We start from the raw sequence: 16,019 nt of genomic DNA on the forward strand, positions 1-16,019 counted from the left end.
GCTTTTGAGAGCAGAAAAATGTGCTTTGTGCTTTTGGTTTGAATAATTCTTTGCAGTATTATCTATTAACCCTTTCGTTACTATATTTCTGACCAAAATACAACCCTTATGTGTTTCAATTAATTTCTAACATAATCATAAATTTAGTCTGGTTTCATTAAACAACTATAACTTTTTTATTTATCAATATATTAATCTGATTTTTGGAAGATAATTTAATGAAATATTCTCAACCAATTCTATACTATAATTTTTGTCACAAAGTGACTCTAATTGCAGGTAGATACAGGTAAATTCAACAAAATATAAAATTATTAAAATTTTGTTCAAACATCGCTATAGAAAATGGGTTATTAATAATATTCAATTGGGTATACAACAAAATTTTACTATAGAATTTGTTATTCTGGGTAACTTTCTGATACCCATAATAATATTTATGGCAAAATAAGCCTTAATTTCATTTAAGGTTGTGGGAAACCACAAAGTATCCTTTCTTTCGTTTTTTTTACATTTAGCGTAACGGTTCGTTTCTGCCGTAATGAGTTCAAATAGGCTCCTTCGAAAAAGTAAAAAGAAATAGTCTAAGGCTTTACTCTTCTGGGATAGTCTGTGGCTTGGTCCAGTTTCTTCAGAAAAATCACCGAAAGAAACAGTTTTTAAATTTTCACTCCATTCGGGTGCCAATTCATTTTCTTTATTGCTGTCGGAGATCTCGGATTCACTGTTTTCACTTTCGGAAAATGAAACATCAGATTCATTATCAAATACCATGTGCTTTTTTTTTTCAGTCATAGAGTTAGATTTATGAAGGTCTTCAGTAGAAAATCCTTCGAATTCTGACTCGCTGCTTGATATAATGAAATTCGTATCCATTTTTTGTCAGAATTACAAATTTTGAAAACACAATAGGAACAAATTTCGGAAAAAAATCTCCCAAAATTCACGGAATTAAAATTACACTTCGATTTTTGTACAAAACTGTAGTTGAACTGTTTATGAAGTATAATACGTGTTTTCACGAATGTACTAAAGAGATTTGCTCTGATATTCTCATTTAAATATGAATAGGTAAATTCGGGTGGCTTTGGGCGGTTTGGTCACATTAACCAAAATTTTTTTCGGGCGGTTTGGTATCGAAAGGGTTTTAAGAGCTAAACAGTTCTCAAATGATCTGAGAATTACTAATTTATATCTTATGTAACAAACTTCAAGTTGGCACACGAAATAGATCTTAAGCAGTATTAACTCTTTTATTAACATATTTCAATTGAAATAAACTGTCTTTGTTTTAATTAATTTTGAAAATAACGAAGAATTTACTAAAATTACTTTTCCATTATCAAACGGGTGTTGGAAGCATAAATTAACATGAAGTTTTCATGGAATGTTTTCATTTAGAACACTTTAAAACCCCAAGCTTGTAACATAGAACCAAAGACAATCTCTGGTGCCTTTTTTATTCATATGTGTGTGTGTGTGTGTGTGTGTAGTTAGGTAGTTTCCCTCACAGCCATGTAGTTCCAGGTTTAGTCCTAATGCATGGCACCTTCTACAATGGCACTGGGTCAACCAAAGCTTTATGAGTGAATTGGTACTCAGGAATTATCAAATACCAATATGTATGCATGTTCATGTATGTGTGTATCATTATGTTTTGTGTTTGTCTGTCACAGTATGACAACCAGTATTGGTTTGTTTATGTCTCTGTAAACTAACAGCTTGACAAAAACAGCTATATTAAGCACCAGACTTTAAAACACATGCAGGTGTCAATTTGATTGGCTAATTACCTCATAGCAGTTATTCCAGCATGGCCATAATCCATTGACTGAAACCAGTTAATGGGTAAAAGAATATAAAAATACACACATACACAGATATGCAGTAAGTAAATAGACACCTTGGATTTTCAAAATTTCTGATCTAAGTGTCTTAATATGTTTTCAGTGGTGTAGAATTAACAATGTAATTATCCTTTTTCATTCCAGGTGCCATTATATTAAACATTTGTGAAGAGTAATCATGCCACACACAAAAAAATCAGCAGACCCGTCAGATTTTCAAAGAGGTCGTATTGTTGGAATATCTTAGCCAGGGAAAAATTGCTGAAAATCTTCAAATTCCTCTTGCTACTGTTAATTAAATTTTAGTGCAATTCAAAAGCCGAGGAAAAGAATCAACAGATTCTCATCCCAGCTGACCTGGCCCCTTCGAAAGGAAGCTTCAATGTTTGAAGAGAAATGTGGAAAAACGAACCCTGTTTAAAGGCTTCTGACATTGCAAAACAGCTAGAAGTTAGTCCAAGAATGTGTGTTACATATCTGCATAAGCTTGGGTATTGTGGATGAGCAGCTAGAAGAAAACCTCTCCAACCAATTAATATCATGTAAAGAAAGAAATGGGCTAAGGAGATGTCAGAAAAATCCAGTTCATTTTGGGATAGAGTGATTTTTTCAGATGAACCCAGATTTGCATTATTTTCAGACAGTGGACATATTTGGGTCTGGAGGCTTCCCAATTAAGAGTTTGATTTGAAACAAATCCAACCAACTGTGAAACATGGTGGTATCTCTGTAATGGTATGGAGAGCTGTCACCAGCAATGGTCGTTCTGAGCTGATTGAATGTGTTGGAACCATAAACTCTGAAAAATGCATCGAAATACTTAAGCAATGACTACTTCCAATGTATTCACATGATAACATAATGCAAATTGAGTTTTTATTCATGGAAGATGGGGCTACTTGCCACACAGCGAAAAGGAATCAACAATGGCTGACTGAAAATGGGATCAAAAAACTTCCTTGGCCGAGCCAATCTCCTCACATGAACCATATTGAAAATCTTTGGAGCATACTAGATAGAGCTACATGAAAAACGTGACAGAAACCTAAATCTAAAGATGAATTGTTTTGATTGTTGCATGAAAAGTGGGCAGAAATTCCACAAGAGACAATTACAAAGCTCATCAGTCCAATGCCAAAAAGAGTTTCTGAATTAAAAACTGCAAAGGGAATGTCAACTAAATACTAAAGTATGTAGTCCTACTTATCGATTACATTTCAATCATTTGCTTTGCATATTAAATAAAAGAATTTGAAAATTAAAGGGGTCTATTTACTTCCTGCATGTCTGTATATATATCGAAGGTACATAGCTCAGTGGTTAGAGCATCAGGCTCACAATCATGAGGTTGTGAGTGGGACTGGGCTGTGTGTTGTGTTCTTGAAGAAGGCACTTTATTTCACATTGTTCACTCAGCTGTAGAAATGAGTTGCAACATTACTGGTGCCTAGCTGTTGTGGGCCTTGGATAACATTGGTGGCATGGAGAGGGGAGCCTGGTATGTATAGGTGACTACTAGTCTTCGATAAACAACCTTGCCTGGACTTGTGCCTCAGAGGATAACTTTCTAGGTGCAATCCCATGGTCATTCATGACTGAAGGGGGTCTTTACCCTGTATGTATGTGTGTGTGTGTGTGTGTGCGTGAATACACAAGTTGTACAAGCACAATGCACTATGCTGGCCTGTACTATTGCTGCACTGTTCAAGCCAGAAACTGAAAGTAGCTCACTCATAACAAGGGCCAGCTCAAAGTATCAGCAACTCAGGTAGTTGTCCAGGGCACCATGTACTTTTTAGTCTACATTTTCAGTTAATCCTCTTTGTGAAAGTTTAAAAAAATTATACTTGTAAGGGCACCAAAGTTCAGCTTGCCTGGGGCACCAGCAACCCAAGTGTTGGCCCTGCTCATAACTCCTATATTCATTAAATGGTATTTATCTCTCACTAGACTGAGAGCTTTTTTGTAGCACCATCATTAGCCTTGTAACTCTCACGACTAAAGTGCTTCATCACTCATGAGGGAGAATACAAAAGAGAGTGGTTGTTTTATGCAAGGCTTTGAGAGATTGATGCATGAGGGATGGTAGGTTTGTTGTGGGGGAGTTTTATCACTCTTTTGCATTTTATAGGAGTCGGTGGAGATGGCTGGATTGATGTCACAAACAGAGGTAAATATCCTGGTACAAAGGGGCCAGTTATACCTTCAAGGTAACATATCCATGAAGGTGAATAGAGAACTGTATGGAAAGAGTAGAATTAACAGGGGTGAGTAATACGGTAATACTGCAAGAGTGTTAGGAGAGTGAGAGATGGAGTGGAAGAAGTCAGATGTATATTAGAGTATGCATCGAAATCAAATTCGATGACTGGCATCTGTGCTGGTGGAGTGCTAAGAGTACCATACGAGCATGTTTGTTGCCAGAGCAACAAGCTGGCCTCCATGCCAATGGCACATAAAAAGCACCATTCGAGCGTGATCGTTACCTACATTGACTTACTGGCACTTGTGCTGGTGGCATGTGAAAAAACATTTGATCGAGGTCATTGCCAGTGCCGCTGGACTGGCTCCTGTGGAGGTGGCCCATAAAAAGCACCATATGAGCATGGCACATAAAAGCACCCACTATACTCTCGGAGTGGTTGGCGTTAGGAAGGGCATCTAGCCGTAGAAACTCTGCCAGATGAGATTGGAGTCTGGTGCAGCCATCTGGTTCACCAGACCTCAGTCAAATCGTGCAACCCATGCTAGCATGGAAAGCGGACGTTAAACGATGATGATAATGATGATATATGTAGATGTATATTGGAGTATGCATGTGTATATATATATATATATATATATATATATGACAGAACAAAAGAGAGTATACTTCTTTCAGTAGAAATATGTTTATTCATTTAACTTTGAAGTTATTTTGCTTTTCCTTCCCATTTCATGTGTTCCATATCTTATCATTATTTTACTTCCACCTTTCCAATTATTTTTTAATTCCTTCCCTTCTCTCTCTTTCACCATTTCACCCTCTCACTCTAGTGTGTATTTCTATTTAAAACAATCCTTTCCATTTCTTTTTGGTTTTCTCCATTTCAATTTCTTAATTTTTGTTGTCCAATAAAATTTTGAACTTAAAACCAATATCAAATCCAGTGACAACTATTGAGCTTCAGAGAATAATAGATTAGTGCTACAACTATCTAAAATCAATTCAAATCGCTCCTAGAGTACTTTTTTCAACAACTGATTGAAAACAAAAGATTTTCACACTAATATTTTACTTGTGTTTTTGAAGCTAATCATATTACATTTTTTATAATTGTATAATTTAATTAGTTTAACCTAAATAGAAAAAGTGAAAATTTCAAAAGTCTTCATGTATTCTTTGGTTTTATACATTTATATAAAAAAAAATTTTCACATATTTGCATTAACTCTTTCAAAAATTTTAGAATATCAAGAATAAAATAAATATGATAATTGCTAAAAATTTTGGGAAATGTTGTTTGATACAAAGCATCCTTGAGGATGTTTCTATAGAAGAAGCTGAAGACAATATTAGCAGGAAGTAATGGAACTTCTAATAATATATATATATATATCTGACATATATATAATATATATATATATATCTGACACTCTGAAGATTTTAATTAGAACACTCATTTGTTGAAAGAATCTAGTTCTAAGATTAATAATTTCTTTCGTAGTGAGAAGGAGTGAAATGCAACAAACTCTGTATCAATTGAATCATTACCTTTAGCTCTAAGAAATGCCTGTGACAATAGCTTCCATTCTCTTATTTCAACAGACAATTTACTAAGCCTTGAGAAATTGCTAATTTTATAAAAATGCACTGGCAAGAAATAGATTTCTATGAAAACCTTTTCATTGTATGCTTCATGTAGTTGTGATCCCTGCTTGGCTGTGAGAAAAGTGAATGATGTAAAAAGCTGTCATATGACAGTAATTCATGAAATTTATTATTTGATTGTTGTATAAAATCCTGCTGGGAGTTTAAGTTTCTAAAACTCATTTTCAAGTTAAATTTATAAAACTTACATTGTTGGTGGTGATGTTTAACCCTGACAGACCTATTTAATTAAATGAGAGCAGAATTATATTTCATCATCCTTTTCTGTGCTATTAGTTGTCTTTCCCAGACCCAGAACCACTTGTATAGACATCCATCTTTCATTCTTAACACTGTCCCTCTCCTTTCACATTTTACTGTGATCCCTCTTCATGTTACCAGTTCTCTATCAATCTCTCTATTTCCCGTTGATCTGCCCTATCAAAATATGGCTCTTGCTCTCCCTACACACTCTTGCAACCTACCACTTATCATATCTCTCTCACTGTATTATTATTATTTGGCTGTTCTTCGCCATTTCTGCACTACCAATCATCACCTACTCGCCCTCACTTTCATTCTAATTCATATTTATCATTGACTACATTTCTACCTTTGTTCATAATTCACTACATATACCACCATCCATTCATTCTAACCATAGCTCACTCTTTCCATACATTCCTGCAGCCCCTATCAGCCTTCCTGCTCTTCTAGATCCAATCTCTCTTTTATTCTTCTTGCAACTCGAGTGTTCCTCCAGACAATTTGCCACCACCATTCTCATCTTTCTTACTATCAACTATTCCTATATATAGCAAGGTAGTCATGTATCTCCTCCAAGCAAGAATCTGGTTCCTGCCCATTCTCTCATATGTTAACCTCTCAACACCTAGCAGAAATCCACCTCCATCTCTTGTACAGTCCCACTTAATCATAGGGGGTTTTAGTCTAGTGAATTATGTGGCAAACACACTAGTTCTTATACAAGGAAAGGCTCCAGAACTCTCTGTAAAGTAATTGGCATTAGCAAGGGTATGGTGCCATTGACACCATGCCAAAGCAGACACAAGAGCACTGATGCAGTCCTTCAACTCATTGGATCCTGTCAAGCTTTCTGACCCATACCATAGAGGATGAATGCTAAATAATGAGGATGATCATAATGAAAATGATGTGTGTGTGTGTGTGTGTGCATGCGTAAGTCTTTCTTTTTTCATTATACACACACACACACACACACACATATAATACATATTTAATTTCTCTGTCTGAAGAATTTCAAATAGGAAATTCCTTACATGTCTATCTAACATGTAAAACATTGTAATTCCTATTAGCAAACGAAACGTGTGTTATGAAGAATAAATAATACCAAACAATTTCCATTTCTCTGTTTTGTTATACAATAACTCTGCAAATAATATTTCCATAATTCTCAATTTTGATGTGTATTTTGACTAACATACAGCAGCTACCGAGACTACATATTAGATTATAATAATCAAATAAGCAGATGTACTTCAAGAGAAAACGTATTGGATTTACCCTAACTACCTACTCTATATATAATGTATATACAAAAACGTATACAAATATGTCTGTACGACTTCATTCTTACTATGCTTACCTATTTTATATAGTCACCTGAAACAAAATTTGGCTCAATTATTATGAACATACACACATGGTGTAGCACACTTCTCATTTTCTAACAGAGTGAACAGGTATTTTGAAATCTCACATTAAGTAGATGATTTATTTCAGAGATTGAATTTTGTTTTAGTTAGTTTGTAAACATATATATAAATACACACACATGTTTGTATATACAGAGTCCACCCCAAAAATGTATACACACTTCAGGAAAGGAAATATCTGTATAAATATTTAACCTGAATAAGTACCCCTATAAATATAGATACCACTTTCAATGTTTTATCGAATTGTGATAACACTGAATAAATTGCAATAACACTGAATAAAAATATTTATACAGATTTTTGCTTTCCTGAAGTGTGTGTACATTCTGTTAGTGGACTCTGTAAGTATATCTTATTTTTTACTTGTTTCAATCATTAGACTGCAGCTATGCTAGGACACCACCTTAAAGGATTTTATTCAGTACGTATTTAAAAAAAAATCCTGGTACCTATTTTATCAGTCAATGCATACACTAAAGTGTGGGCATCTATACACATAAGAATTTTAGATGAAGAATTTTTGGAATATCTTACAAATCTTCACTGCGCTTCTAGTAGATTGGGTTTGGAGAATCCATGTCAGTTTCTTTTACCCCTTCTCCATGAAACCAAGTATTTCTAGGTTTTTGTGCCATGTATATATTAGGTATGTATAAATGTATACAATCAAACTTACAGATGCATGAATACATATGTGCTTGTTTATGTACGCCTATGTAGCTCTCTCTCTCTCTCTCTCTCTCTCTCTCTCTTTATATGTATACAATAGAAATAGAAACAGAAGAATCCTTAGTATTTATATTTAAACAGTGAAAAATGACTTTTCCAATATTTATTTTCCACTTTAATGAATAGATGTTTACAAATTTGTAAACATCTATGCATTCAAGTGGAAAATAATTATCAGAAATGTCATTCTTCTTCACTCTTTCAAACACTTGCATGTACACACACATACACAAACACACACGCATGCATGTGTGCAACAGTATTTTTAACAGTGAGTTCAAAGTTTTGGCCTGCTAGCCTTGTGAAGGTTAGAAAGACATTCTTGTTAAAACTTAATAAACATCATCATCATCATCGTTTAACGTCCGCTTTCCATGCCAGCATGGGTTGGACGATTTGACTGAGGACTGGCGAACCAGATGGCTGCGCCAGGCTCCAATCTGATCTGGCAGAGTTTCTACAGCTGGATGCCCTTCCTAACGCCAACCACTCTGAGAATGTACTGGGTGCTTTTAAAGTGCCACCAGCACGAGGGCAAGTCTGGTGGTACTGGCAACGGCCACGCTCGAAAATGGTGTTTTTTACGTGCCACCTGCACAGGAGTCAGTCCAGCAGCACTGGCAAATGACCTCGTTCGAATGTTTTGTTCACATGCCACCGGCACAAGTGTACTTTAAAAAATATGTACTTTAAAAAGCCATGCCAGTGCAGTATGACTGGCACCTATGTTGGTGGCACATAAAAAGCAGTTTGAGCATTGAGCATGGAGGCAATGACAGGTGACCAATACCGTTGGTGATATAGCATGCTTGAGAAGACCTGTCAAGTCAAGTGAGATCATAGTCATGACCAATGCTGGTGTCTCATAACTGGCACCGGTGTTGGGAGCACATAAAAAGCACCCACTACACTGAAGGAGTAGTTGGCATTAGGAAAAGCATCCAGCTATAGAAACCATGCCAAATCAGATTGGAACTTGGTGCAGCTACCCAGCTTACCAGTTTTCAGTCAAACTGTCCAACTCATACCAGCATGGAAAACGGAGGTTAAATGATGATAATGATGAATTCTTCAGCTTAATGCAAAATTCTTTTTATTCTGACTTGAAATAAAAATAAACATTAATACACAAACATTAAAATAAACCAACACCGATTAACAAGTGGTAGTGGAGAAAAAACACACACATACTATATACATATAAAAATATATTTGTATGTTTAACAAGCAAAAGGTTGACCATGGCCTTAAGGTTTCACTGGTGACAGGCATCATCAGACAAAACAATCTAACATATAAATGTACACATTAGATTTGTTATTATATTTGATGATAGGTATTCCAGTTGTTGATACAATGAAACTGTCTACACATTCTATACAAGCTAAGCAGTTGAGTATTCCAGATATTTGTAATGTTAATGAAAGTCTCAAGAAGAATCAGCTCAATTCTATGTGCAACACAGCTGAGTTAATCCCAAAGGCCTTCACACATTTTCCATTTAACTGAATTTTACTCATAAGTCATGGATCAACTCAGGAGCACAGAAGAAGACATTTACTCAAGGTGTCACACAAGGCAATCTCTTGAGTGCAATGCAAACTTCTTGATGATATTCAGGCAAAAGACATAGCAAAGACAGACATGGTTACATGGTTGAGAATCTTCCTTTGCAGCCATGTGATTTTGGATTTGGTCTCACTTCATGGCTGACCAATGCCTTGGGAGAGAGTTTAGTGGATGGGGAGGCTGTATGGTGGCCTGTTGTGTATGTGTATATATTTACATATATACACACACACACATTTACATACACACACATATACATTCACACACTCATATACATACATATGTATATGTACATATACATATATATGAATGGACAAACAAAAGAAAGAGGCACTCAGCATATTTAAGAGTTATATATATTGATATTTAAAAAAGTTTGGTTTGGCTCCATGGAACTTGGAATTTTATAGGCTTCTTACAGAAAATTAGATCATCGGGCTCAGGTGTCCAAGCATGTGTGTGTGTGTGTGTGTCTCACACCACCACTTGACGATCAGTGCTGGTTTGTTCATGTTCCTCACAGCTTTGTGTGTGGTTCAGCAAAAAGAGATGATAGAATAAGTGCCATATTTAAAAAAAGAGCTATTTGGGGTCAGTGAATTTAACTAAACCCTTCAATGTGGTGCTTCAGCATGGTAACAGCCCAGTGACTGAATAAAGTTAAAGGTAACACATGCACACACAGTTATAAGTATAAAACATAGCAGAAATATGAAGGATTTGTAGTTAGGGTTAATAATCACTCGAAGCTATCTTTATACAAAAACAAACTTTAACAAGAGCACTCAGAGAGTGCAAATTTCCACCAAGACAACACCAACGTCCTCTCAACAATTAACTGGAGATGATTGTTAAAATGAGAATATGTGAAATAAACTTGACTGTTCTCTCAAACAAGAATACTGAAAATGAACCCATCTGCTCTTGAAAATTACGTTTAAAAAAATGGGAAAATAATTCAGAAACCTTGTCCAGTACCATATTGATCCCAAAATCTAATCAGTTTGTGCCAGTTATGAGGCAAAATATCTCTGAAAGTTTCATCCGAATCCGTCCAGCGGTTCTTGAGATATCTTGTCCACAGACAAACAAAGAAGCAAACAAATGTAACTGAAAACAATACCTCCACCCTTGCTAAGATGGAGGTAAAAATGAACAACGTAACTTCTTTTAATTACGCACTAGACTATTGAAGTTGCTGCTTTGTTTGTTTGTTTGTTGGGTGAAGCGGTCTTCGTCCCAGAGCTCTCATGATCGCGCCTCTGTCGTGGGAGAAGTCAGAAACGTGGTCCTTTGCTATTCATAAGACCTGCAGAGGAGAAAGCAGGTCAATCCCTGACACCAAGAGCATCGACAAATGGATGAATGCGCATCCAGGCTCAGCGGTTGCGTAGGAAGTCGGGGACAAGAAACAGGAAAAAAGAGTGAGAGAAAGTTGGAGCGAAAGAGTACAACAGGGGTCGCCACCCCACCCCCTGCCAGAGCCCCGTGGAGCTTAGGTGTTTTCGTTCAATAAACACACACAATGCCCGGTCTGGGAATTGAAACCACGATCCTCCGACTGCGAGTCCGCTGCCCTAACCACTGGGCCATTGCACCTCCACTGAAGTTGCTGTATACTTCCAAGATGCCAGTCTGTGATGTGATTAGTTCCCAGCTGTTGTCTACTCATTTTCAGGTGAGTGGACAAGCATGGCATAATATGAAGTGTCTGTGCAAAAACACAGCATGCTGCCCATTCTGCAGATCAAATTCATAACCTTACAATTTTGAGTTCAACTCCCTAATTATTAAGCCACGTGGCTCATTTCCTTCATATACATTACTTGATTTAAAATCTCCATCAGCATCATCATTTTAATGTTCACATCCTTCTATTCTTACATGGGCCAGACAGTGTTTATTGAGGAAAATTTTCTACAGCCAGATGCCCTTCCTGTCCCCAACCCTCACCTGTTTCTGAGCAAAGTAATATTTGCCCATGGCCAGACATGTTCTTACAGGATACTGGAAATGAATGACACCACTTTTCTGACAGTGACAATCATTTTACATGTCACATGATGTCAGGACAAGGAGGCACAAACACATGCACACAGACATACACACAAACATGCATACATACATACATACATAACTGGCATTCAGTCAGTTATGACATTAAAGGTTCCAGTTGATCTGATCAACAGAACAGGCTGCTCTGAGCATTCTACAGACATGTGTACCCTAAATGCAGTTCTCAGGCAGATTGAGCATGACGCAGTATGTCAAGGCAGACCCTTTGAACTACAGATACTACTCAATTTTGCCCACTAAGTGGACTGGAGTAATGTGAAATAAAGTGCCTTGCTTAAGGACACAATGCATCATCAGGAATTGAACTCATGACCTTATGATTGTGAGCCAAATACCTTAACCATTAAGCCATACACTTTTACACATACATACATTCATACATACATACATACATACACACACAGTAAAAATATGCAAGGCTTTTCTCAAGTTCCAAATGTAAATTTGTCTGTGTTAACTACATCCCAAAAATGGAGCCTTCTATCTTTGTGGGAAATTGGCTCCTTCCTCAGTGGAGGATTTCTATTAAAAAACAGAAGAGATATCCATACGTACATAAGTACATACATACATACATACACACACACACACACACACACACACACACACACACACACAATTGGCTTCTTTCAATTTCTAGTCCCCCAATCCACTTGCAGGGCAGGGCTTTAGCTGGCCAAAGTCTATAACAAAAGACACTTGCCCAAGATGCTATGCACTGTGACTGAACCCAGAACCATGTGGCTAGGAAGTAAACATCTTAGCACAAAATTTCTATACCAAATCACAATGAATAAAACTATGTAGCCGAGTTCTGCTGATAAAAGCAATTGACATTTAGGAGTGGATTCCATAATTTCCTGCTGGTGCATGCAGATATTTGAGATACTATCATTGTGTTTACGAAAAGGTTTGTCAAGTTAACTGAGAGACTAATGCACTTGACTTAGTATTACATAATTTTACTGTTTATCCTCATTCTAAATGGAAATTTCACCAGGGTTGACCTTACCTTCCCTTCATCTGTAGTAAACAAGTGTTTGTAATATACAGCGGGATGCTAAGTCAGTGATATGCTTTACTCCATGTAAACAATAGTCTTTAAGCTTATTCAGAACAAAATCACACTTAAGCTAATTTTAAATGTTTAATTATTCTGCAATTATAAAATGGTTTGGAAGAATTTTTATTGAATTATTTAGTTTTTATTTCTTACTTGTTTCAGTCATTAGACTACGGCCATGCTGGGACACTGCCTTGAAGAATTTTTAGTCAAATGTATCGACACCGGTACTTATACTTTTAAAACCTAGTACTTATTCTATCAATTTCTTTACCAAACTGCTAATTTATAGAGACATAAATACAAATACAATACATAAATACACCAACACTGGTTATAAAGTGATGTTGGTGGTGGACAAACACAGACACAAAGATACACATGTAGGTATATATATATATATAATGTAGGTGGCTTATTAGCAATTTAAAACCTACAGGCAAATTTATAAACGTCATTAAAGTGACAAGGGTACAAAGTGGTACCAGCATTGCTAGAAATAAGAGTCAAAATGACTTTTTAGCCACAAAAGCCACTATCTTAGTGTGTTTGTGTGTGTGTGTGTGTGTGTGTGTGCGTGTGTGCGTGCGCGTGTGTGTATGTATGTAGGTATGTATGTATGTATGGATGGGGACAACTGTGTAAAGAAGAGCTGATCTTTAACTGTGGAGGGAGCCTGTGGAAGAGGTAGACCCAGGAAGATATAAGACAAGGTGGTGAAGCATGATCTTCAAACATTGGGCCTTACGGAGGTGATGATAAGTGACCAAGACCTTTGGTGAAATACTGTGCTTGAGATTTGTCAAGCCAAGTGAAATCATATTTGTGGCTGATGCTGGTTTCACATAACTGGCGCTTGTGTTGGTGGCACATAGAAGCACCTGTGCCAATGGTACATAAGAGCACCCCTGCCAGTGGCACATAAAAAGCACCCATTATACTCTTGGAGTGGTTGGCATTAGGAAGGGCATCCAGCTGTGGAAACCTTGCCAAATCAGACTGGAACCTGGTGCAGCTCTCCAGCTTACCAGTTCCAGTCAAACCCATACCAGCATGGAAAGCGAATGCTAAAAAATCACGATGATGAATGATGATATGTGTGTGTGTGTGTGTGTGTATATATATATATATATATATATATATACACACTTTATTTAAAAGCAGCAGAAATCCAACAAAACCTGTTACTCGGAGTTTCACGTTCCCGTTCGTAGGACAGTTATGTTAAAATTTAACAAAACTGTCCGACGAATGGGAATGTGAATCTCCGAGTAACAAGTTTTGTTGAATTTCTGCTGCTTTTAAATAAAGCATATTACTCTATCCCTGGTATTTGAGTACTCTTTTTTCCACCTTGTTTCACATTTATGTGTTTACTCCGGAATATATATATATATATATATATATATATATATATACATGCTGACTGCACTGGCTAAACAGAATACTGTAGTAGGTGTATTTAAATAGTGTTGCAAGTAAGCAAATATTTTTACCAGTTCAAATATGTTCTAAACACATTTAAACTGATTTAAATATTTGTTTAACAAAAATGCTATTTTAAATCATAATCAGTTTATTATCAAATTATTTTCCCAATAAAAATCTAAAGAGGAACAACTGTTTTAGTCGCACCTTAAAAGCTAACTTTGATAAATATAAATATAACAGTGCTCTTTAGATGTGATAATGCATATGATACAACATAGGATGATTTTTTTTAAAATTATCAAGAAGTAAAGAAACTGCACTATGATATTTGTCTTGATAAAAAATTTAAAATATTGAGGAGATATTTTTGATAACATTTCATATAGATTTTCAGCTATACAAAGAATTAGATTTCTATAGGAAACTACAGCTGTAATTTTCTAATAACATTCTAAGTCACAAGACTAGAATTTATATGTCAGCTGTTTGATAATTAATTACAAGATTTCAGAAACATGTGACTCTGCTCTTGCATCCATATAGAAATAACAGACATTTACATCAATATGCAGTTAAATACTCATATTAAGGAAAATAAAAAAAAAAAAAAAATAAAACGAATAAATACAATTATAGTAATGTGACAGCTAAACAGCTTATATGAAACTATATCAACAAAACTGAAAGGAATTACCAAAGGACTAACAACAATAATGAGAAAACATCAGAAATAGATATGAAGCTCTAATGAAGTCTGACTGAAGTATACGAGGTCTGTGTGTGTGTGTGTGTGTGTGTGTGTGTGTGTGTGTGTGTGTGTGTATGTATGTATGTATGTATGTATGTATATGAGTGTATGTGTGTAGACATATATACATGTATCTTCATATATATATACATAGATATACATATTTATCTAGATATATATACATGTATATATATGTATGTATCTCTATCTAACTATATATATATATATATATATATATATATATATGTATGTATCTCTATCTAACTATATATATATATAAATTTCTCTCTCACTCTCTCTCTCTCACACACACACACACATGCGCGTGTGTGATTTATACATATGTATTAAACATACTGAAATAAAAGAAAAAAACTAAAACAACTTATGCTGCATTACAGATAATGAAATTATAATAATATTATATAAATATAGTTTACAGACAGTTAACACCAAATATATTTGCTGTTTCAGCTTATTCACAGATAACATCAAAAGATATCTATTCCAAAACTGAAAAAAAAAACAAATTATTTTTCCAGATTGGCAAACTCACTTTTCCCATTCTTCAACATATTTTCTGCCAACCCAAGCATGTATATATTTGAATGTGTAATTTTATATAGTAAAATCTTCTGTAAAGGATCTGTATTTGAGCAGATTTTTGCTAAATAATAATGTTTCAACTGAAAGTCCATAGTTAGGTAATCAAAATTGTGCAATAAGTTTATTTAATATTGCTTTTCCAAATTATGACAGTCTTGCCACCTTTACCTTCTAACTTCACCAACAGCATTATTCTTCCCAAAGTGCATTTTATATTTTATTTTACAGTGTGCAGTAGAAATACCTCCCACATTTTAAACTTTTACCTATGTTTTGCTAATGAATTTATGCAAGTGCCAATGATATTTTCATTTAGCTAATGAACAAAAACTGTAACCCTTTGTTTAAACAGTAAAATTAATTTTTCATAAATCTTGTTTCTTTTCCCTTTTGTCAA

The sequence above is a fragment of the Octopus sinensis genome, linkage group LG2 (genome assembly GCF_006345805.1).
Source record: "Octopus sinensis linkage group LG2, ASM634580v1, whole genome shotgun sequence".
NCBI classification, from domain to species: Eukaryota; Metazoa; Mollusca; class Cephalopoda; order Octopoda; family Octopodidae; genus Octopus; species Octopus sinensis.